General features: G+C 41.7%; 1 long non-coding RNA gene across 1 annotated transcript; it reads right to left on the bottom strand.

Moving 5' to 3' along the window:
• Nucleotides 1–1,303: 1,303 nt before the first annotated feature.
• Nucleotides 1,304–6,411, bottom strand: LOC116659980. The gene is made up of 3 exons (XR_004315321.1): nucleotides 6,324–6,411; nucleotides 4,299–4,424; nucleotides 1,304–1,553 (listed from the first exon to the last, which is right to left on the bottom strand). It is a non-coding gene; the product is annotated as an uncharacterized LOC116659980 (long non-coding RNA).
• Nucleotides 6,412–12,622: the final 6,211 nt, after the last annotated feature.

Raw genomic sequence — 12,622 nt, 5'->3', positions numbered from 1 at the left:
ACTGCCCAGAGACTGGCACAAAAGGAGTGGGTACCATGTACCTGTTGAGCAGTGTAAAATAAGGTAATTGCCACCAAAGGAACACTCTTTCAGTCCTAAGCATTAGGTAGCAAGTGACAGATTGAATCCTCTTAATTACCATATGATGTATTGATTATAGTCCTATTTCACAGGGGAAGAAACTGAGGTTGTGATATTGTGATTTAGTAAGAAATATACATTTGGTCTTTGTCTCCAGTTCCTGGCACAGAGCTCCTACTATCCTTGTAATTTCCTGAATAATAGTGGTGATAAAGAGCATCTTTTGTTATCATATTTGTTCTTAGTCCCTGGTTCCTGACTCAAGAGCTTCTAGGCTTTTGGGATCTCTGGAGTGATAAGAATGTCTTTCTGTATGTTAATGAGGTGACTGGTGGCTGTGGTCCCCTAGAGAGCTTCAGGATGGGGGCTGGTCACCAGAAAGACCAAAGCATGATTACAGGATTGGAATTTTCATCCCCACCACTTGACTTCCGGGAACAGGGAAGGGGCTGGAGACAGGTAATCACCAATGGTCATGATTTAATCAATCATGCCTGTGTAATGAAACCTCCATAAAAATTCCTAAGCTCCAGGGGACTAGGAGGGGCATATCAGAGCTTTCCAGTTGGTAAACACAGAGATGCAGGGAGGGTGGTGAGCCCACATCCTTGCCTTACGTATCTCTTCTATTTGGTTGTTCCTGAGTTGTATTCTTTATAATAAGCTGTAATACTAAGTAAAGCTTCTCCTGAGTTCTGTGAGCTGATCTAGTGAATGACCAAACCCGAGGTGAGGATCATGGGAATCCCCAATTTATAGCCAGTGGGTCAGAAGTATGGGAGGTATGTAACTTTCCCTTGGTGTTCAAAGTGAGGACAGTTCTGTGGGACTGAACCCTCAACTTGTGGGATCTGATGCTAACTCTGGATAGCTAGTGTCATAACTGAGCTAAATTGTAGGACACTCAGTTGGTGTCCAGAGAGTTGGAGAATTGCTTGGTGTGGAAAATCCACACTTGGTATCACAACTGTTATGAGTAAAAATGGTTTATAGAGGCTCAGAGAGATTAACTTGTCTAACTTCACACCACCTGAGAATGTGAGAGCTTGGATTTGAACCGAATTCCCCAGATTTTAATTCTGTAATACCATGTTGTCTACTATTTTATCTGTGTAACTTCTAGAACATTCTTATTAATCCTGGTGCTGATAAAAAAAATGTATTTCATGAGAAACCCACAGTGACACTTCAAAATGAACATTTTTATAATCTTTGAGTGAAAAACAAAGCATAAACACACCACTGAATATCACAGTGAGTTTATATGGCTGAAGTGCTTTATCTGGAAGTTAAGTCTCTGGTCCCAGGGTCACTATGGACTAAAAATATTAATTCTGATAAGATTGATGGTCTCTCACTTTGGCTTGTTTTCTTCTGCTCTTCCAACACATAAACAACTCATTACCTGTGGTTTTGCTTCTGAGAAAATACGAAACTTCAGGAAACCATATTGTTCACTTCAGTGCAACTAACTGGGGAAAAGGTGTAATAAAAAATTAGAAGGATCACTCCCACTAACCATCATTCCACCACCACCAGCAAAACCAGTAGCATAAATATCACCACCACCACCACCACCATTACTATCACCATCATTACCATCACCAGGTTTTCTTCAGACTGGACCAAAGTAGTTGTTTTCTCTTCCTCATGTGAATGTCACATTTATGATTTTCCTTTCACTAAAAAGTTATATCCCATAACTGTCTAAGCCTGTTCAAAATTCAAACATTCAAACATGTCTTTGACAGGATACAGGCTTTTAGTACGTAAAAACAAATATCCAAGCAGCATTAATAGCAGAGGTAGCTTACAAACTTCTCTCTTTGATCAAATTCTTCTCATTGTTTATTTGGAAGTGGTCAGCCTTCAAAAATGTCTTTGAAGTAAATATGAACATACGCTTTTCCCGATTCATCCCCCTGACACCTCCCAAAGCATATACACATGCACACACACACTTGATTCTATAACATTTAGCTCTTATGAGTTTATGTTATACAAATGTGAATGTTTCTCTCCTTGCCTGTCTTTCAAGGTCCCAGATGAACGCATCATATGACCAATAAACTGAGGGTCAGACTTTGCTCCCTACATCGTAGCTTCTAATCTATAGTGACCTATGGTACATACACAATCCCTGTGTTTAAAAACTGTAACCAGTAGACATGACTAATTAATTTTCTTAATCAACCAATTAAATTTTGAGCACACAGATACTGCCTTTTTCTGAATATCAACATAAAGTCTTTTAAGAATCCACCCAAAACCGTTCTCAAAGTCTGTGGCATCTCTTGTTTTACGATGGCAAACTCCCCCTATTGAAAATGGAATTGAGTTTTGAAAAAGGCCTCATTCAGAGGCAGGCTGCTGAGTAAAGGAAATAACAAACTGAGTATTAAAGTTTGGTTTTTGCTTTTAGGTTAAAAACAAGCTTTTACTAAAATGTAATACAGTGATTTTTAGTGGGTAAGTAAAAAATCTGGGGATGGTATGTGTTGGTGATTTTGAAAATGCATTCCAAGGTGGCAAATAGAAAAAGAAAGTCTTCATTTCATAAAATAAACAACAAATAAATTTCAACTTAAAATTAAACTTTCTTGAATGATATGATCAGTGTTACAGGGAAAGTAGCTGTCTGTTTAAAAAAATTTTTTTCACATGTCAAAAAGATGCATGAGTTTAAAAAGGTTAAAAAATGTTGTAATAAGACTTTTTCTTGTGTGGCATCTAAGATGACTTTAAAAGCAATTCCCAAAATAGGACTCCAGAAATATTTTGAGAAATGGTCTCTGTATTGAAATACAGGTATAACCTTCTTAGGGTGCCTATTTTGAATGTTAATGCTCATTTTAATATTAAAGTTCTAGTATACTCACTTAAAAATTAGATTAATGCTTGATAATCATCTTTCTTATCCAGTTGACTCCCCCCAAAATTAAAGGGCTTTACAGATTTTAGACTATAATTTTCTACAATCCTTATGAAAAAATATAGTATTATATAATGTCTCTTTATATAGGCTCTCAGGTTCTCTGAAATTTTCAGGTTCCAGAGAAATGCCAAATGCAATTTACCACAATTTAGTTGTTTTTCTTTTTTTTTTTTTTTTACCCAATATGTCCTAGGCATGATGGATATAAGACTGCAATTCTGTAACTTCTATCAACCTATCTGAGCTAATAATTTCTTCTGAAGGAAAGTGGATGGAACCCCCTCCGCAAACTTTTCCTGCTCAGAGGGCATCAGCTGGTATTACCAACCACCATAAAAAACACTGTGATACAATCTGGATAAAGACAGACACCTATGGTGGCTTCTGCCCTATAGTTTCTCTACTGTCTAATGTGAGAGGCAGGGTGGGAACCCAAGGGGGATGCATTATCACACCCAAAACAGAAAAAGAAACATATTTCCCACCAGGGACAACTCCCCTACTCTTGATATGTAGATTTTGCCAATGTCCAATTTCTTAGACAAGAAACTACCTGGTCCAGTGAAGGGTCACTAGTGACTAGTGTTTCTAAAATCTGAGACCCTTTGTTTCAGCCCCAAATGACAGTTTTGCATCCCCCAGGCAGCTGTGCATTCATGGCAATCCACTGAAGTCATATGTCAGGAAGGAATTCCCTGGTTAGACTTGGAACATGATTTAGCTATTTTTAGGGTTTCAGCTGGTGTCCTTACCAGCTCCACAGGATCTAGAAGTTGCCCTATTTCCTTCTATTGAGATAATTTGGGAAACGAGTGTTAGATGGAATTTCAAACTTTGCATCTATCATTATTGCTGCTTTTAAATAAACAAGTTCTTAGAATTCTTTCCACCAGCCTGTTAAAAACCACTTGCTGCCTCAGGTTTGCATGGCTTAGGATATTACATGAAAAATCAGCTAAAGTGAGTTGAGACTCTTGGGCCTTGATCACTATACAAAAGAGTCAAAGAAGGAGCCTCCCTTTGGACCAACCAGCATGGTAGTTTTTATACTGAACTCTGCTGAGCATCACTGTAAAGGATGATGGATTGTGAAATTGTAGGGGAGGCCACAGCCTCTACATCCCCTGGGGTGCTTGTGGAGATTTAGAGTCTCAGACTCCTTCCAGATCTTCTGATCAGACTTTTCAGGGGTTAGACCCAAGAACCTGCATTTTTTGGGACTCCCACATGATTCCTACACACACACACACACACACACACACACACGTAAGTACGTACGTACGTTTAAGAATCACTGATGATTAGGAGTCCCTAGATGGAGGAGCTGGAAATTGGGGTTCTGGGCTTTCTGGGATGCCCCCTCTGCCAATTCCACATTCATCTATTTTACACATTGGAAGAAACACTTCTGTGGCAAAAAAATTTAAAAAGTTAGAAACAACTATTCCAGCATAAACATCTAAAAAAGACCTTCTCATGATTATCTTCACTGATGATTCTAGTCAGGATACAAATAAATGTATACGAAAGTGATTTTGCCCAGATAACTTCAGGACATAGAAAGCCTCTTACTTCATCTACCACGAGGACCCAGTTCTGCACCTCCAGCTGCAACTGATCTGAACAATTCAGAAGAGTCCCAGGAGTGTTGGCCTGGGGTATCAGATTAATGGTCTTCCCCCATTACACTTTCAGGACCCTCTTCCCCCAATCCACTCCTCAAATTTGGCCTTCAGCCAAAGATTTCCTCATTGCAGACAAAATTTAAGAACATGACATATACAAACATGATCCCAGAATGCTTTCCATTCACTGGTTTTTAGCTCACCCAGAATGAAAACATTAAGAACATGTTAATATGGTTGCTTGTGAGACAGTTTTGTATTGTGGTTTTTGCTTTCCTCGATGCCTGAAGTCTTATTGGGTCAAATTCAGCAAGAGATCTAGAAGCTAAAGGGAACAAGCAGAACTAAAACTAGTGCATAGTTGTGAATTTTAAAAAATTTAATCTTCTTTGAATGTGTTCATCTTTTAAATATGAGAGGTCGAATCTTTCAACAGTAACAGTAAATTCTTAGACATTTTCAATCTGAATATTGCCTCTTCTCCATTCTTTTTATTACGTCCCTTTGAAAATCTGTGATTTTGTGATTCTGAAACTGACTCTCTACAAGGAGATTCTTAATGCCTTTCTAATTTTTTGTACTTCATTTTCTCTTTGCTACATTCAGGGTAACTTTTCTTATATCAAAATAATCAGAGTGAAAGAAAGCTTGAGAGAGTATATTACACAATGTATTCCATTTATATAAAATTCTAGAAAATACAAACTAATCTATAGTGACAGAAAGCAGATCAGTGTTTAGTAGGGGCCAGAAGAAACCTTTAGGGGTGATGGATATGTTTATTATCTTGATTGTAACAGTTTCATGAACATATACATGTGTCAAGTGTCATCAAATTGTACACTTCACCTGCAGTTTGTTAAACCTCAGTTATACTTCGGTAAATCCATAAAACACACTCCTCCCCTGCCGCCCCACCCTTGACCTAAAGTTCATAAATACTGGAAGAGTAAAATATAGAGCATCTAGGGTTTATTCTTGTAGTTACTACTAAAAAGTAGTAAGTTTTATCTATTTTTATTGGCTTTGATGAATAGGTCTTAGGAATCCTGTTAAGTTGGTATAGGGGAGAGATCAGAGTAATGTATATAGAATAAAAAATAATATCCTATGTATGTACATGAATATGTGTCTGTCTGCAAACAGATGAATGAATGAAAGATAAATTAGGAGATGGAACTCGCAAAACAGAAGAGGGATGAACTTTACTTTCCGTTTAGCTGATATGCTGCAAAGGACTTGCATTTCTTTTCTTAAATTCCAGAGGGTAAAAAGTTACTTTTGAATGCGTATTACAACAATTCAGTGACTCAGCAAAAATCAGTTTCTTCCAAAGAGCTCCACCATACTCTGACTTGATGTCTTTTGACCTCCGCAAGTAAAAGCACCCCGGCAATTTTTATCAGCCATCACTGAACCGACCCTGAGGGATACCTCCTCTCTGAAAACGGCATTTTTCAGGTCAGGAACACCGGCACCCACCGCGAGGCCAAGCAGCGGCGGCGTTTGGCGGCAGGAAGGCTGCGGAGCTGAGGGGTTCCCGCCACAGATCGAGGGCTGAGGGCCGGCGCCCACTCCTCTGAGGCCAAAGCCACCACGGTTCAAGGGACAAAGCGGGGGCACCAACCGAAACAATACTGCCTAGCACAGGCTGACCATAAATAAGTAGAGCGCGGACTTACAGAGACCCTCCCAGCGCACGTCAGACGGTTCTTCCCAAAGCTCCCGGAAGACAGCCACGGCCCAAGATGGCGGCACACTTGAGGCCGGTTCTCGCTCCTTGCACGTCCCGAGGCGCACGCGCGGGGCGTGGAGGCCCCCGGCAGAGCCGGAGTCCAGCCGCTGAGGGCAGCTGTTCCCGCTGGAGGACGCCAGCGCCTGCAGGGTAATTATTGCTGAACCGTTTTCCACTTAAGTAAGTCAGTTTAAATTGTAACTATTGTGTAATCTGAATATTGAGTTTTGACTTTCAATTGCTCTATTTTTGTTTTTAGACATCCTTTTGTATTCTTTTTGAATTTTCTTGATTTATAATCTTTCACACCGGATTCCTTTTATGTGTCTGTTGTGATACTGATTACGGACTCCTTTCTAACTTCACCTGTAGTAATTTTTGAGACCTTAATTGAAAGTAATTTCCTTCTACCTGGCAGAGCAGGGCACTACCAACCGCGGGCTATTTTAAAAGCAGATTTGAAGTAGTGTAGATTTGGATTGAAAATTCACATGAAAACTGGATTATGATATGAATTCTCAGGAGAGGTATTTTCCCCTTCAACCCAGCTCCAAGTTTGAGAGACACAGCACTTTTTTTTAAATGGTTTCTTGTGTGGGTTCTTAGCTTTGTCTGATGTTCCTAGATGACTCATGGGTTTTCCTTTCAGACTCCCTGCTTTAGTTGGACTCTTATGCCTCACACTTTGCACAGTTGTTAAAAACAGGAGCTGAAAGTAATGATTTAAAAGATTCCGCCAGAGCAAAAGCCAGATTTGGTGCTTTGTTACACACACACACACACACACACACACACACACACACACACTTCTTTTAATTAACTTTTACCCTCTGTTGATATTTTTTTCTTGCTTGTTCATGAATGCATTTATAAAGAGGTTTATTTAAAAACAAACAAACACATACAGCACGTTGTTTTTAGTGGAAGAGCTGCCCAGGCTACCTCCTCAATATTATGTCAAGAAACAGCAGCCCATAAAATTCTAAGAGCTGAGCTTCTGTTTCTAATTACCTCCCACAGACGCTTCAGTCCTTGTCTCTCTGAGGCGCACCCTGAGACCATGATGATGGGAGGAGTTACATTACAGTGCAGTGCAGGGGGAAGCGCTCGCCTTTCTGATGGAAAAGTGAGGGCCCGCCCAGCTGCACCGGCCCTGCCTTCCTCTGCTGGCCCAGGTCAGGGTGGTGGTGTGTGAGTTCCTCAAACGTACAAACATTTCTGGCACTACTGAAGGCTCTTACCTGATACTAATTTTAAGAACAACTTTAGATAAAGTATTAACTTTAAGTTGAATGACTATATCTATCTGTGTTTAAAGCTCAGGGTTCAGGAATAATGTGGTGAGTTTTCTAAGAGTGAATTTGCCTGCTCTGGATAGCATAACAAAATAGCACAGACTGGGTTGCTTGAACAACAGAAATTTACTTTCTCATGGTTCTGGAGGCTCTCGGTCCCAGATCAAGGTCCGGCCTGGTTGGTTCCTGGTGAGAGCTCTCTTCCTGGCTTGCAGATGTCTGCCGTCTTGCTGTGTGCTCATGTGGTCTTTCCTAGATTCAAGTTTGGGGAGAGATAGAGATAACTATGTAGATGGAGATAGAGTTCTCTTATGCCTGTTCTTGTAAGGACCTATCTAATCCAATTGAATTAGGGCCCCACCCTTACGACCCCATTTAGCCTTAATTACTGCCTTAGGGGACCATCTCCAAACTCAGCCACACTTGGGGTTTAGGGCATCAAGATATGAATTTGGGAGGGGACGCAAACATTCATTCAGTCCATAACAGGGAGTTTCTTATGAATTCACTTACACAAATGATAGGTGTTAGGGGACAGTTACAGATTACAATCTGAGGCAGTGACAGCCCATTTTAGACCTTTTAGAGGGCTTTGCTCTAATGTTTACCTGCTTGATGACATGCTAGACCTGTGTTTCAAAGCAGGATGCTTAAATCTCAGAGGGGAATGGACAGTTCATTAGGAGAGAGAATGAAATATTAGAACCCTATTTATAATTATTTCATCTTATCCGTTTATAATTTATTTTGTGTTCTTAATAATATGTGGAATGTATTTTACTATACTTTCACATGTATGTAATTTATATAATCATAAAGACATTCATAATAAGGAACATGTCTAGCATAATTACTGAGAGGTATGGAGTCACAGAGTCTCAAGGATCACTTGTAAGAAAGAAAGATGGCCCTTTGCAAGATGTAGGAATCCATGAACACAGTTCAGATCCTAAAACTTGATAGCAAGAATAGATCACAAGAAAAAAATTAAAGAATTAGAGATGATTGATAGGAGTGAAAAGGATAAACCATGCCATCTCAACACGAGAGGGAAGGAAAAGAGACATGAGAATGAAGAAAGTATTCTTATTATTTCCCAAGAGCTTTTAGTTGTCTCTGCTGTGTTTGCCTTGCTTATTCCTAATAATCCCCTTGGTGGCGTGACTCTAGCTGAGCACAAATGATAATTATGTATGTGTTTGCCCTCACAGGATACCATGATTTCTTACAGAGGGCTCTGAGTTGCCCACAGCATTTATCCTGAACCAGCTCTGTGTTTCCTTCAAATAAAAAACAACATTTGGCCTTGACCCAAACATCCTCTCTGCTGCTTGATTTGAGAACTAAGAAGTGGAATTAATGGCACTTCCCTGACACTCTTGAGGTGCAGGAAAACCCATTAAATTGTTTTCTTTGAGAAGGTATTTTAAAAACTTGATGTGTTGAATTCCCTTCTGAAAAGGGAAAAACCAGTCAGGGGATTGGCTACCCTGCAGTAATGGATGAGTAAGAGTCCTGTATGCACTTATAAAGGAGCCAAGAGCCCCAGTCCTTTCCTACCTGGCCCCCATGAGGCGTGTAGAGTTTTATGTGCAGCCCCCCAAATTGTCCACAAATCAGAGCAGCCACTTCTACTCAGATCCCATAGTTAGCGCTTGTCTATCAGAGGCAAACACATAGGCGTCAATGCACAAAAAGCAAATGTCCTTGTGGCACCAGGCATTGGCAGAGAATCTGGGCTGGATAAAGGGGAAGGGAAGAGTTTCTGTCTTTCATGGTACTGCAAAGAGACAGTACGCATGCCTGGGGCCAGAGTGGGAGCAGGAAGGCTCTACCTCAATGACTTTATTCTCTGCTAGGTGTTGAGGTGCAGAAACGAATAAAGCAACTTCTCTTCCAAGGAAGAATTCACACACAGTACAGGGCTCAGTAATTTGCCTAAAATTTTATGCAAAATTATATGTGCATTTGGATATAAGCATTTGTTTTTCCCGAGGAGGTACTTCTTGGATTTCAGAAAGGTCTGTGACCCTCCAAAATGTTAAGAATGATTGTTCTAGAGGAACTGGAAGCCCACAAATGTGTTTTTTCTTGGGCATCTTTTTGTTCAATGAGATGTTAGTTCTTAGAATTAGATAGAAGCATCAAGAGACTCGGAGCAAAATAGTTGGAGTTGGCACACCTTGTCAGAGATCAGGTCCTCCAACTTCCCCTGCTGCCGAGGGCCTGATAAAAAGTTTCCAGGCAAATGGAGGTAGTGGTGGTGGTGGTGAGAGAGTATTTTTTAAAGACTTCTAGGCTTTTATTCTTTTTTGACATTCATATGGATGACTGATAGATTTCTCATGAAAATCAAAATGTGTTAAATCCCAGCATAAGCACTTTAAATAGAAGAAGTCTCCATCATAATATTTTTAAACTTTTCTTTTCCTACACATCTTCAAGGAAGACAGATCTACGATAAGAATAACATGTGTGCAGGGTGTTGATTAGTGAGAAGCTGTCATTTTAGTGGTTAAGGGCATATACTCTGGAGCCAGACTGCCTGGGTTCAAGTCCCAGCTCCTCCAATTTGCCATGACTCAACCTCAGTTTCCTCGTCTGTAAATTGGGAATAATAACAGTATCTGCCTCACTGGGTTGCAATGATTTGATGAGCTAATGTATGTAAAGACCTTAGTGCTTGGTGGGTTGTAAAGTCTACATTAGTGTTTGCTTACATTCTTGAAGATACTCTCCCTCCAGTTCCCCCCTTTTACCTTCCCCCTGCTCTCCAATCAATAACTAGACTGTGGTAAGTGATCATTGTCATGGGGAAGCATTGTGAAAGTAAAGAGCGGAGAGAAAAAAGTCTCCTTGTGGCCTTTGAGTTTCAAAAGAATAGGCTTTGAGGAAATGGAAACAGGACAGAGATGATAAATAGTAGATATCAGATGAGTAGTCGAAAGGTGCCCTCCCTTCACCACCCCCTCCCCCCACACACACTGGCTAGACAGGGATGTCACAGACTGGAAGGAGAGTGAATTGGATCAGGGAGTTATGAGAGCTTAGATGCTGGTAAGTCCCTGAAAAAGGAAGCCATGAGATGAGCCCTAGTTCCCATGTCAAGTGTGAGGGATGCTGGAACCTAAAACCAACCAAATAAAAAGAGAACAGAGTGAAGCCACGTTCTATCTCTTTAAGGTTCTGGGGAAGTGACAATGACAGTATAGTGTGATGTGGCAGAGGTGGCCTTACAGAGTTCTTTGGGCCCCATGCCCCATCATGGCTCCAGCATGGTTTCTTGCCCCCAGGTGTGGCATAATGGATGGGACTGAGGCAGCCTCAGCAACCACCAGGGTGGCCAGTGATTTTGGATGAGATGGGGCTTCCCAGCAGGAACCAGAATGAATAGATGACACTGAGGATGATGAATAGATATGCCCTCACCCACATGTCACATAAACCCCCTGGCCCTCAGACGCCACACTAGGGGAAAGGGAGCAGAGGGAAAGCTGGCTTGGCCACCTTTGGGAAAAATGGTACTGGAGATAGAAATTAAATTGAGTTGTGAAAAACTCAAGATAGATTTTTTTTTGCATATTTGCATTTGCAGACAGAGATTCATACCTGCTCTGCCTTTTCCCTTCATTTGCGGAAAATGAAGTAAGTTTTGGCTTGAAAGATGTAGCTTCCCCCGGCAATATACAAGTCACTGGGCATGTCTCCACTGCCCGTCAAGGCCCCACAAAGATGAGAAAAGACTGGGAACTTGAGAGCAGCTGACACCATGATACCACAGTCATAGCACATCAGAATAGGGAGGGGATAGCATATGAGCAGGTACTGGGGAGCACTCCATTGGGAGTGATGGAGAAGGGGAGCATTGTTCAGAGGTCAGACCTCTGTCCAAGGCAGGAACTATGGTAACATCCATACCTGTAAGATAGGAACACTGTGATCACGGTAATCCTAGCCTCCTGTTCTGTACCGGCCAGGATTCTCTAGATCAACATTAATGGAGGTCTACCATATTCCAGGCACTGTGCTGGATGCAGGGAACACTCCTGGGTGCATGAGACATGGTCTCTGCCCCCAGAGTGTCCATTTCAGGCTCACAAAGAGATCCTTCCATGTTGAGTGGGCAGTAGGTAAGATGGCACGAGGGAAGGAGGGTTTGTCCAATATGAGAGCTTCAGAGCAATTCCTAGAAAAGAGGGCTCCTGGGCTGCATCTTGGAGGATAAATGGGTGTTCCTACAGCAGATAAAAAGGCAGAGGGTACACCTTGAGCACAGGTGTGTGGGGTCAGGAGCAGCAGAGAATGCACAGAGAACAAAGCATTCAGCATCTCTGGACTGTTGTGTCCAGTCGCTGGGTAGAAATGTGGGGTTGGAGTCATAGAGGGTCTTGGATGCTATGATTGAGAATAGAGGCTCAACTCTGGAGCTGATGAGTAGCTGCTGACAGGTTTCTGGCAAGATAGTGCTATAGCCAGGTTTATATTTCATAAAGGTGTGTCTGGCAGCATATGAGGGACAAATGTGAGAGGACGCAAGGGGTGACAAGAGTGTTAGGTAGGATTGTCTGCAGGCCTTTCACTCACCAACCAACTCCAGCTGGTCCCCAGATTGGACCATCGGCTTCACAGACCCACCCACCATGTCTTGCTTATAAAAGAAGGTCCAAAGGAAGCTTCCAACTAAATGAAAACAGTCCAGGATCAGACATATGAGAGCTGAGGGCTGGTTCTTAGGCTGGTTTCTGATGAGTTAGAAGAACAACAGACTACTCTCCTTGGTGTCCAGACCTCCTGCCTGTTTCCTCTCTGGCAATCTCGGTCTAGATTTCCCCACTTCTCTGACCTTGTTGCTATATGGAGTTTCCACTGCCAGCCCCTCCAGCCATCCCTGTCCAGCTGCACCCCACCTAGGGTGGCAACGCTATTCTTGGAAGAGGAAGCAGGCCATCTT

Source organism: Camelus ferus, chromosome 26 (assembly GCF_009834535.1).
Source record: "Camelus ferus isolate YT-003-E chromosome 26, BCGSAC_Cfer_1.0, whole genome shotgun sequence".
Lineage (NCBI taxonomy): Eukaryota > Metazoa > Chordata > Mammalia > Artiodactyla > Camelidae > Camelus > Camelus ferus.
Note: the sequence above shows the minus strand (reverse complement) of the source record. Positions and strands in the feature narration are given on the sequence as shown.